The sequence below is a fragment of the Cupressus sempervirens genome, chromosome 9 (genome assembly GCF_028749045.1).
Source record: "Cupressus sempervirens isolate cs-2001-9-10 chromosome 9, ASM2874904v1, whole genome shotgun sequence".
Classification (NCBI taxonomy): domain Eukaryota; kingdom Viridiplantae; phylum Streptophyta; class Pinopsida; order Cupressales; family Cupressaceae; genus Cupressus; species Cupressus sempervirens.
In genome coordinates, this window is record NC_143126.1 from 532,070,459 (window position 1) to 532,082,250 (window position 11,792).

Consider the following 11,792-nt stretch of genomic DNA (forward strand, 5'->3'; position numbering starts at 1 on the left):
GATCCCATCTCCATTTGATGTGTTGTAACCATCCTTTCTCTTCCATGTCTTGTTCATCTCATTTCTAATATTTTCAAAATTTGCCTTGTCTTTGCCCTTATCAAACTCACAACTTGGTGCCTTTGGCCTTGTTGGACAGTAGCGACTGATGTGGCCAATCTTTAAACAGCTAAAACATTTGATTTGACTTAACCACCTTTTGTAGTCACCTCTAAAGTCTGTCCTAATACAATTTTTAGGAACATGTCCATATTCTTGACAATAATGATAGCTATATCTTGTATTATAATCCCAGTTATCAAAGTTTCCATTGTTCCTCACCTTTTTTTGCCTGTTTGATGAGCAAATGGGTTTGGAACTGCACTCAAAAGCTCTATGTCCATACTTCTAATAGTTATAACAATATCCTTCAAATCTTTGTGTGTGCATGGTCTTGGTTTTGCATTCATTTTCTTGATGACCTTGTTTGTTGCACTTACGGTAGTGAACCATACTCTTATGTTTGACACTCTGATTTGTAGTCTTTCTCCTACACACATTAGCAATATGTCCTTTCTTACCACAATTAGGACAAGTAGGTTTAGAGTTCTTACCTTTTTGGTTCCTTTCTTCTATACTTTTGGGTGATTCTCCTTCTTCAGTACTTGCGTATCCCAATCTGGATGTATCATTATTAGATTTCGGAGATCTCAATAATTGCTCAAATTATTTGATGGCTTCATTTGGTTTGTTGAAACTTTCAACAAATTTCTTTTCCATTTTTAGCTCACTTTGCAATTGCTCATTTTGCAACTTCAATGTTGTTATCTCAATGTTCTTAACATTGATCTCATAGTTGGCATTCATCATTTGACTCAGTGTATCCAATTGCATGCTGGAAATTTTGGTTAGCTCTAATGACTTCTCTTCTAGTCTATTTGTGAAAAATCTTTGCTCATCTTCAATCATGGCTCTGTCTTCCATGGCTTTCTTTTTCTATTCAGTCACCTCACATAGTAATACAGCTTGTGATTTTTGCTCTAACTTGAGATTTTTGATTTCCTCAGCTTGGGCTCTATTCTTTTCTATTAGATCTACAACTATTGCATCAAATTTATTGGATTCTCCATTAGTAAATAGCTTAGTAGTGTCTATATCTCTATATTGTGTGTCTTTCTCTTCAATGGCAATTTCCTTCTCTTCAAAGATTCCTTTAGTTCTTCTCTTTCTTCATCTAGTTGATGTAGAAAGAGTTGTATTTCAATTCCCTAATTCTCAATAATCATTCCCAACTTGTAGACTTCCATTTTTAAGATCTTTCCTCAAAGATGCAAAGCTTCTCTTTTAGAGAACTAGGCTTTGATACCAATTGTTGGAATTGTAGTAGGAAAGGTAAACTTTAGAGGGGGATGAAATGATAGTTTAAACTTCTACCCGTAAAAACTTTCACCACACATCCATCTCACACATTTACTAAGTAAACTGAAAAAAATTGTAAGGCATGTACATCTAAAATATGAAAGCAAGTAAACACATATGACACCAGATATGATTACCCAAAAATCCTTGAATGAGAAGGTAAAACTAGGGTGGGGATGACACCCACAAATATTCACTATTGCGTAATAAAGCATATCCAATAAAGGTTACAATGTTTGATCATAAGACATGATCTACCTTGTGAAAGGTCTTCCCTGTTAAAGGCTTAAAAAGACTATTAGGTCTCACCTTTCTAAAGGATTTCAACGCCCTATTAAAAGTGTGAATTGCTAAAGGACTTAACTCATAATTAAGTAAGCACCTTGTTAAAGGATTTTAATATAACCTATTAGGACTACTCTGTTAAGAGATTTAACTAATTCAATAGCTAGAATGACTCAATAATGATCCTGCAGTTAGCACTTGATTGCCTAATTACAAATCACCTCTAAACTAATATATTCTTGATCCTTCTCAATCGAATGTCTCTTTGCTATGTGCCTTTCCTCGATTCTCTTGTAACTAATTATGTAATGTAGTCTCAAATCATAACTCCTTATCCACCATGAATGCTCTATTTGCGCATGAAAACTTCTCTCTTAGCTCCATACACCTTCTTCACATCATAGATAGTTTAGGGTTCATCCTCTTTAAGAAGACTTCAATGACCTATGGTTAGGTGTAAATCAACAGTTGTGATTCATCCATTTTTCCACTTAAACCTTCCCTTTTTCTAGTTGGCTACATGTAATGCATTGGGATTCCAAATTAAGGTTCATCCTTATCTTCAAATATTGTAATTAAATCTCTAAGTCAACTCAAAAATGGTTTACATAGTTGTTTGTGCCATTACAAATAATTATAAAAAAATTGTCTTACTTGCCATCTAAAGTCTCTAATGCTTGGAATATACTATTTTCTATATTTTGACTCAGCATCTAAAGTCTCTTGGCATGCACTACTTACTCAACTCTTGAATCAGCTAGCATATACTATCTGCTTAGCACATGAGTGGCTCGACACTCACTATGGACTCAATATGCTCTATTATATAATTTTTGTGTTTGGCATGTACTACTTATTCAACATGAACTAAGTAAATGAGTAAAGTGTGCAGACACTCACTTGTCAAAACCAATTTGAGATCAACAAGAAGGTGGGGCTATTGTAGATCATTTAAATGAGTAGTACAGATCTTCTATGAGTATCAATTTTGATAAAGAAATTAGGGCTCTCTTGATTTTTTGTTTTTTGCCTAAAAGTTGGAATGGCTTGGTAACGGTTGTGAGTAAATCTATTTCTAAATCTAGTACCTTAAAATATGATGATGTGGTCGGTGTTATTTTGAGTGAGGAAACTCATAGGAAAACCTCAGGTGGATCTACATTAGGAATTACTTTGAATGAACAAAGTAGAGGCAAAACAACTAAGAGAGGAAATAATTTTACAAATCATGAGAAATCAAGAGGAAAGTCAAAGGGAAAGAGGTCTCAATCTAGAGGACTGAGAGATTGCTGGTACTGTTGGAAATCAGGGCATAAGAAGAAAGATTGCTAGACTCAAAAGAACAATGAAGGAGATAAATTAGAAGGGAACAAGGAGGTAAATGTGGTAAGTAATAAATCTAAAGAGGATGCTTTTCTTCTATCTTTAGAAAGTGTTCATGATTCATGAGAATTAGATTCTAGTGCTTCATTTCATTCTACACCTCATAGAGGTTATTTCATTGATTATGTCCAAGGGGATTTTGGACTTGTTTATTTGGAGGATAATGGACCTTGTTAGATTGTTAGAAAGGGAAAAGTTAAGATTAAGTTGTAGAATGGGAATCATTGGCTACTACATGAGGTAAGACATGGTCCAAGACTGAGTAGGAATTTGATTTCAACAAGGAAACTTGGTGATGAGATTTGTGTAGTTACTTTTAATGATAAAAATTAGAAGGTTTCAAAAGGTTCCTTTGTAGTAGCAAAGTGTGTGAAAGTATGCACCTTATATCTTTGTATAGGTCATATTTTTCCTTCTACTTTGATTGTTTAAGAGAAAAATGAATGTTTAGGAATAGTTACTATAGTTGAGCAGGGAGAACAAATAGTTGTTGTAAGTTCTGATACAACACTGTGGCACAATAGACTTGGGCACATGAGTCATAAAGGTCTGAAAGTACTTCATTCAAAGAAAGTTTTACTAGGTTTGAAATGTGTTAATATGGATTTCTGTGAAAGTTGTGTGTATGGAAAACAAATGAGAGTAAGTTTTGTGAAGACTAGAAAGGAAAATAAAAGTGAGAAATTAGAGCTTGTGCATATAGATGTATGGGGTCCAGCTCAGGTATCTTCCCTTGGTGGCTCTCATTATTATGTTACATTTATTGATGATGCAACTAGGAAAGTATGGGTTTATTTTCTTAGGCATAAATCTGATCTATTTCAAACTTTTATGAAATGGAAATGCTTGGTTGAAAATGAGTCTGGAGAGAAATTAAAATGTCTCAGATCTAATAATGGTGGTGAGTATTCCATTCATGAATTTGAAGATTATTGCTCCACTAATGGTATGCATAGATAGAAAACTATTCCAAGGACTCAACAAGAAAATGGAGTGGTTGAACGCATGAACATGACTATAATGGAGCATACAAGAAGCATGAAGTTGCATGTAGGGTTTCCCTTAAACATGTAGGTAGAGGCTATTAATATTGTTGTATATTTGATTAACAGAGGTCCCTCTACTCCTTTGGGTTGTGGTATTCCAAAGGAAGCATGGACTAGTAAGAAGGTGAGCTATTCTTTTCTTAGAACCTTTGGTTGTGAAGCATTTTCTCATATAGATTCTGAGAATAGAACCAAGCTGGAAGCTAAGTCAAAGAAATATGTATTTGTTGGATATGGCATTAATGAATGTGGTTATAAGCTTTGGGATTTTAAAAATCATAAAATTATAGGAAGAAAGGATGTCATATTCAATGAGAAAGTGTTGTACAAAGATCTATTGTAGTAACATGAGAAGAAAGAAAATGATTATGTAGTGTTGGACAATACTTCAAAAGCTAATGTTCCAACAATTCCTCATGATGTGTAACAACTGTAACAACAAATACCACACACCCCAGTGAATGTTAGATGGTCAACAAGGATGAGTAGACCTCAAGAAAGATTTTCTCCTTCCTTATATTATATTTTACTTACTGATGCTGGTGAACCCAAATGTTATGATGAAGCTATGGAGGTGGATACAAAGATTCAATGGGAGTCTACAATGAAAGAAGAAATAGACTCTTTGCTGAAAAATAAGACATGAGATTTATGCAAGTTACTTGCAGATAAAAAAGCTTTACAGAATAAGTGGGTTTATAGGTTGGAAGAAGATAATGGAGGTAAGAAAAGATTTAAAGCTAGGTTAGTTGTAAAAGGATTTGCACAGAAAAAAGGCATCAATTTTGATGAGATATTCTCTCTTATTGTCAAAATGACTTCTATTCACACTATTTTAAGTATTATGGCTACTGAAGATTTGCATTTGGAGTAGCTTGATGTTAGAACAACCTTCCTTCATGGTGATTTAGATGAAGAGATATATATGGCTTAGCCAAAGGGATTTGAGGTCAAAGGTAAGGAGAACTTAGTGTGAAGATTGAAGAAAAGTTTGTATGGCTTGAAGCAAGCACCTCGGCAATGGTGACTAAACTTTGATAGTTTTATGCATGAGCATGGATATAGTAGGTGTCATTTAGATCATTGTGTATATTTTAAGTGGTTGGATGATGATAGCTACATTATTTTATGTTTATATGTTGATGATGTGCTTGTAGTTGGGTCTAACATAGATCATGTTAAGGGGATGAAATGCCAATTAGCACATGTATTTGCTATGAAGGATTTGGGGGTAGAAAAAAAATCCTTGTTATGAAGGTTTGCAAAGATAGGAAGAACAAGAAACAAACATTATCTCAAGCTGATTATATTGAGAAGGTGTTGCAATGTTTCTCTATGGAGAATGCTAAAGCTGTCAGCACACCTTTACCTAGTCATTTGAAGTTGGCTAAGGAGATGTTTCCCAAGACACAAGAAGAGGAGGACAAGATGTCTAAGGTACCTTATGCCTCAGCTATAGGAAGCTTGATGTATGCTATGGTATGTACTAGGCCAAATATTGCACATGCAGTGGGAGTCATTAGTAGGTATATGAGTCATCTAGGAATTGAGCATTGGAATGCAGTTAAATGGATTCTTAGATATTTGAGAGGAACATCTAATAAGTGTTTACACTTTGGGGGCTCTACTACTGATTTTTAGGGCTATGTTGACTTAGATTTGGTAGGGGATATTGATACCAGACAAAGTACTATAGACTATGTATTTACTATTGGTTGGGCAATAGTGAGTTGGTTTTCTAGGTTACAGAGGTTTAATGCTTTATCCACTACATAGGTAGAGTATGTTGCTGCTAAAAATGCAGCCAAGGAGATGATATTGCTTCAATTCTTCATGGAAGAGTTGGGACACCCTTAAAGGGATAATTATTTGTTCACAGATAGCCAGAGTGTCATTCGTCTTGCAAAGAATTCAACTTTTCATTCAAAGAAAAAATACATACAGTTACAACACCAATTCATTTGGTCAATTTTTGATGATGGAAAATTTAAGCTAGAGAAGATACACACAAATGACAATCCAATAGATATGTTTACAAAGGTTGTAAGAAGGGAGAAGTTGAATTCCTCTTTAGCTTCGATTGGTCTTCTAGACTAAACAGAATAAAAGAATAGTAGAGTCCAGGGTGGTTTGATATATTCTAGTGGGAGCTACAAGTTTAGCAGTGCTATGATCAATCTCCAAGTGATAGGTTATTATTGTGGAATCTAATTAGTCTCCAAGTGGGAGATTGTTGTGATGTGGAGCCTAATCAGACTCAGAGGTTTATTCGACGCAATTTCCCTCTGGATTATTTCTATGAGGGTTTGGGGTTAGTGCCCCCAAGATGGGGTCAAAGGGCAACACCCCTATGGGGTCTTGGGGCAGTGCCCTAAGTGCGCTTCCTATGGCATTAGAGGGTGGGATTGAGGGGCAATGCCCCCAAATCCAAAAATGACCTTATATTGTAAAAGGAATCAACTATTATTTTCTATCATTCTAGCCCTAATTTTGTAAGTGGCAAAAAGCTTGTATAAAAAAGCTTAGGGTTAGGGATTTTCATAATGTGTGATGCAAAAATTGATTCTTGTGATAGTATTGAGCTGTAAGGGATTATGGATTGTAATTAGGTTGTAATCACTGGATCATAATAATATTGGACTTGCTATTGGTAGACGTAGGCCAAAGATTGGGTGAACTATGTTAAATCTTGGTGTCTTGTGTTCGCTTTTATGCGATCTACTATTTTTTTGTATTGGTTATATTTGCATGTAACTGTTATTTCTATTTGAGGTTATTCCTAACATAAGCTTCCTACTCTCATAAGCAATTGGGTGCTTGTCCTACATAAGCACCACTCCAACACCTTCACTAGATGCATTACAATACAACTCAAAAGGTTTGCTAAATTATAATAATGCTAGCATTAGACAAGAAGTCATCAACTCCTTGAAATTATCAAAATACTCATGTTCCTCAAGAGTCCATAAGGAAGCCTACTCTCTCATCAAGTCTGTTAAGGGTGTGGTGTGCTTGTAATATCAACTAAAAAACCTCCTATAGAACCTATAAAACCCCAAAAATCCTCTCAACTATGTTAGGTTTGCTAGAGTAGGCCACTTAACAATAGCATGAATCTTTTCAAGATCCATGTGTACTCCCTGAGCACTAATAATGTGACCTAGATATAATAGATCTAATAATTCAAAATCTCATTTGGAATCCTTTACATACAATGACTCCTTCCTTAGAATTATCAACACCATGTCTAAGTGTTGCACATACTCATTGCATGTCCTACTATACACCAAAATATCATCAAAGAAGACTAACATAAATTCCCTCAATTGAGGCTGAAAGACCCCATTCGTTATGGACTAAAAAGTAGTTGGGGAATTAGTTATCGCAAATGGCATAACAAAAAAATCAAAATGGCCACAATGACACCTAAATGTTTTCTTTTCTATATCCCACTCTTTGACTTGAATACAATGATATCCTAATCTCAAATCAATTTTTGGAGAAGAAACATGCTCCATGTAGCTCATCTAATAACTCATCAATCTGTAGGATGGGGTACTTATTTTTTATAGTCTTCTTGTTTAGGATCTTGTAATCTATGTACATCTTAAGAGTTCCATCCTTCTTCTTCACCAAAACCACAAAAGAAAGAAAGGGCAACTTACTTGGTCTAATGTGCCCAATAGCAACTAGTTCTTTGATAGTTCTCTCGATCTCATCCTTCAATCTCTTTGGATGCCTATGATGTGTGATCATGATTTGTTTAACACCCTCCTCTAACTCAATAATATGCTCAATACCTCTATCTAAAGGTCTACTTGGTGGTATTTAACTAAAAACCTTATAGTGTTTGATTTCCATTTCATGTATGTCTAGGTGATATTCTAATTTTTGTTGGCTTTGTGATGGCATTAAAGTGCAATGGGTTGCCCACTCAACCTAGTCATCTCTCAACAAGCTTTCCATGCATCTGCAAGACATCATCTTAAACCCACTATCATGAATGGCCTTAAGTATATGGGTCTTCCCTTCCAACTAAAACTTCATCTCCATATCTATCAAATTGAGAGTGAACTCCCCAATATCATGTAACCAAGTCATACCCAAAACCAAATTTGCATCACCCATGTTAACAACATAAAAATCTGCTTTGAAATCAAGGTTGTTGATTTTTAGGGGTAGACCTATAATCTTCCTATCACATTTGAGGATGTATCAGTCAACTACCCTCATTCTCAAGCCCTCAAACTACTCTATTTGTAATAGCCCATGCCTTTCAATCAACCTAGAATCAATAAAATTGTGAGTATAACATGTATTAAAAAAGGTGATAACTCACTGAGCCAATGCCCATCTCATCCTGAATGATCCCACTTGTTGTACACTAGTGAGATGGACCTCCTTAAGTCTACCCTCAATCTCCTCATCACCTGTAGATAATTTGTTCCACTTTTCATCATCTTTGCCTTCCTTTTCTTCAATTAATTCTTCATTTTCATATTGTTGGTCTAAAATTTTAGATTCATAATCCTCATAATAAGCCCATATAACCTTGTTGGCTTTCCTCTTTGACCTCAAAGGATAGTTATGGTTGATGTCATAGGGTTCTTTGCAATAGAAACATAGTTTTTTCTTCCTTAAATCATTCAATGTCTCTCTATCCAAGGGAGAAAATGATTTATCTTTATTTTCAACCTTTGTTTCATTCTTTTCAGGTTTCTTGAAGAATGGTTTGTTGTCTTTTCTAGATGATGCACACTTTGACTAAAATTTAGTTACTAGCATTGATTGTTCCATACTTCTAGCCTTCTTAATCACTTCTTGCAAATTGAATGGATTAAAGGCTTTTACCCCACCCTTCAATGGTTTGGATTATCCCTCAATGAAAAAAAATGAATCTCCTATCTGAGATATCTAGCACCATAACAAATAGCCTCTGAAAATCACTAATGAAATACTCTAATCTGACTATCTATCTCAACTATGCCAACTCCCTAAAGTAAACTCTTGTATCCTTCTTATCAAACCTCTCTACCAACCTATCCACAAAATCCTGATATGAAGTCACTTGGTTATGTTGAAGGGTAACCATCCCATGGTACCACCAATCATGTACAACTCCCTCTAAATGTAGCATGACATATTTTATTGCCTCCATTTTTTTCATAGGTCTCAGTGCTAAGAAGGTATCAAGCTTGTGAATCCAAGCCTGCATTGTCATTTTGCTATTACCATCAAATGTAGTCAAGGGAAGCTTCCCTCTAGCATGTTTCAATTCATTATCCTCCCCATGAGGTCTCATATCCTATCTCACTAACTTGTAATTCACTCTCCTCATGTTAACAAACTACTCAAATTCCATCCTTGCTCACACTTGTGAAGCTAATAAATCTCATTCGTCATTTGTAGCCATGAAGATATCTATGAACATCTGCTCTCTTACTTCTTCTATAGGTGTTATCTAAGGCTCATCTTTCATGAAGGTAGGATAAGTAGGCATGTATGTTGTCCTGGAATGCATCCTATGAGCTCTAGGAGACCCCACTACACTCATGTTATCCCCTTACTCCTAATTCTATTTGTTATGCGGGTTCATATGCTCAAACATGGTGGTGAGTGCCTACAAAGCCTGAGCCATTTGCTCCTATCCTGTAACCATTCCTTTAAAAAATTCCCTTGTTTCTTGATCCTCATTACTATTGTCTTTGGGTGGGCTACCCTCTTACCTGTCACCCATGGTGCCTGGCTACCTATCAAATTTGTGTTCCTTGTCAAACAAAGCTCGCTTGGAAGTGTAAAATCTATGAGAGAAAACCCTAGATGGCTACATGTGATTGCTAAACCCTCAAGATGGTAGGATTTATCTTTGATATCAATGTAGTATCCCTTGTAATTCTAATTTTAACTTTCTAATTTCTTAACATCAGACTTTCATCAAACACTTTGCACACAAGGGATATATTGTAGATCTAAATTTTTATTTCTTTCTAAATGTCAAACTTTAATAAATATGCTTGCAAAGACCTCCAAAATGTCTAACAATGAAGATGTAAATAATTTTTTATTTTTTTGAAACATATAATACTGGTTACAAGTGAGAAAATAGACCTACAACAATAAGACATTAGGGAAACACCTTCTATGATGTTCAATGATATCCTAATCCTTTATAACAAATTCTGATATAAAAGTTTGATATAAATTGGATCACAATACCTCACAATTGATTTCTAAATTATTAAAAATGTCCTAAGAAATTCAAATCTATCCTCCATGCAATGCAAAATGAAATGGATAGGAACCTAGAAACTAGTCAAGAAATCTAGATTTTACTCTAGTGATTCACTACAGTAACAATGACATTGTAGCAAATCACTGTAGCAATATCTGACTTATTCCTTCAATCATACTTCATGATCTGGACCTGGGCCACAAATCTGGCACAATAAAAATACAAATTTGTCTTCTCCAATAGCTACAACCCTTCGAAGGATCTTTTGCCAATATGCTCAAATAGAACACTTGTATGATGTCCTCTCTATACCAAATTCACTAGGTATTTCACTAGCTCAAATGGGGGCACACAAAAGAACTTCATTCTCTAGTGGAAAATGTTGAAAACCTTTCTCAAAGCTCAAAGAAATCAAATAAGAAAATAATGTATGCCTAGCAATGAAGCTCTTGCCTCTATTTATTATTTTCCTTCACCCTTCTAGAATGAAATACAATATTATTTAATTGCACTCTCTAGAAGCTTCCTCCTTTCCAATACAATAATTAGTTGTGCTTCTAGAAAATGTACTCTCTAGAAGCTTCCCCCTTTTGAATACAATAATTTGTTATGCTTCTACAAAATTAAATTAATTAAATGTAAAGTCACCTTTAGATTTATTTATTTGTTGACTTTAATTTAATTTATTTCTCCTTATTTCTCCACTTAGCCTTCAGAGAATGAAAGACTAAGAACTCCATTGAGGGCCTAAAAGATAGGGGACATTACATGATAATCTCTTTAGGTATAGTGCCTAACTTCATGTGCTTTCAATTGCATTTTTCATTTTGGATCAAGGAATACAATAGCATTTGTGAAAGAATCCAACTTGAAAACAATCTGGGTTTGGGATAATATTAGGATATAATTGGTCTAGGGTAAAATTCATCTCTTCCATAATGAATTCTATGTTTAATATTTTATTTTTTTCTTATATTTTGGTCTTAGGGATATTGTTTAATAACAATTGATCATTGCTAATATCTAAAGTACCCCAATTGTTTAATGTGTTTTGCTAAAAGCTAATGAATTTCATGGTAAGAATAGTTGGATTATCTACCAGTTCACCTCTTTCTTTCATTTTTAATTTTGGATATTTTGTTTATATTCCGTCTTAGTTTTGTGCTATTATGAAAAAATTACTTTCTATCTCCATTTAATATGTTTCTCCAACTTTAATTTCCAAAAGGTTTCTTCTTTTGTTAAAAGTTTCTCATATATCTTAAGCATTTATTTTTCCTTGAGATATCTACTATTGTCCATACCTTCTCTTATTACTATATCATCAAGGTCTTGCATTTTTTTCACCTCTTATTTTTTTGTGAATATTTTTTGAAGTGTTCTTTATTCCATTTCATATAATAGCTTAAGTAGTTTATGCTTCTAGAGATAAGACAATGCATTTTAAA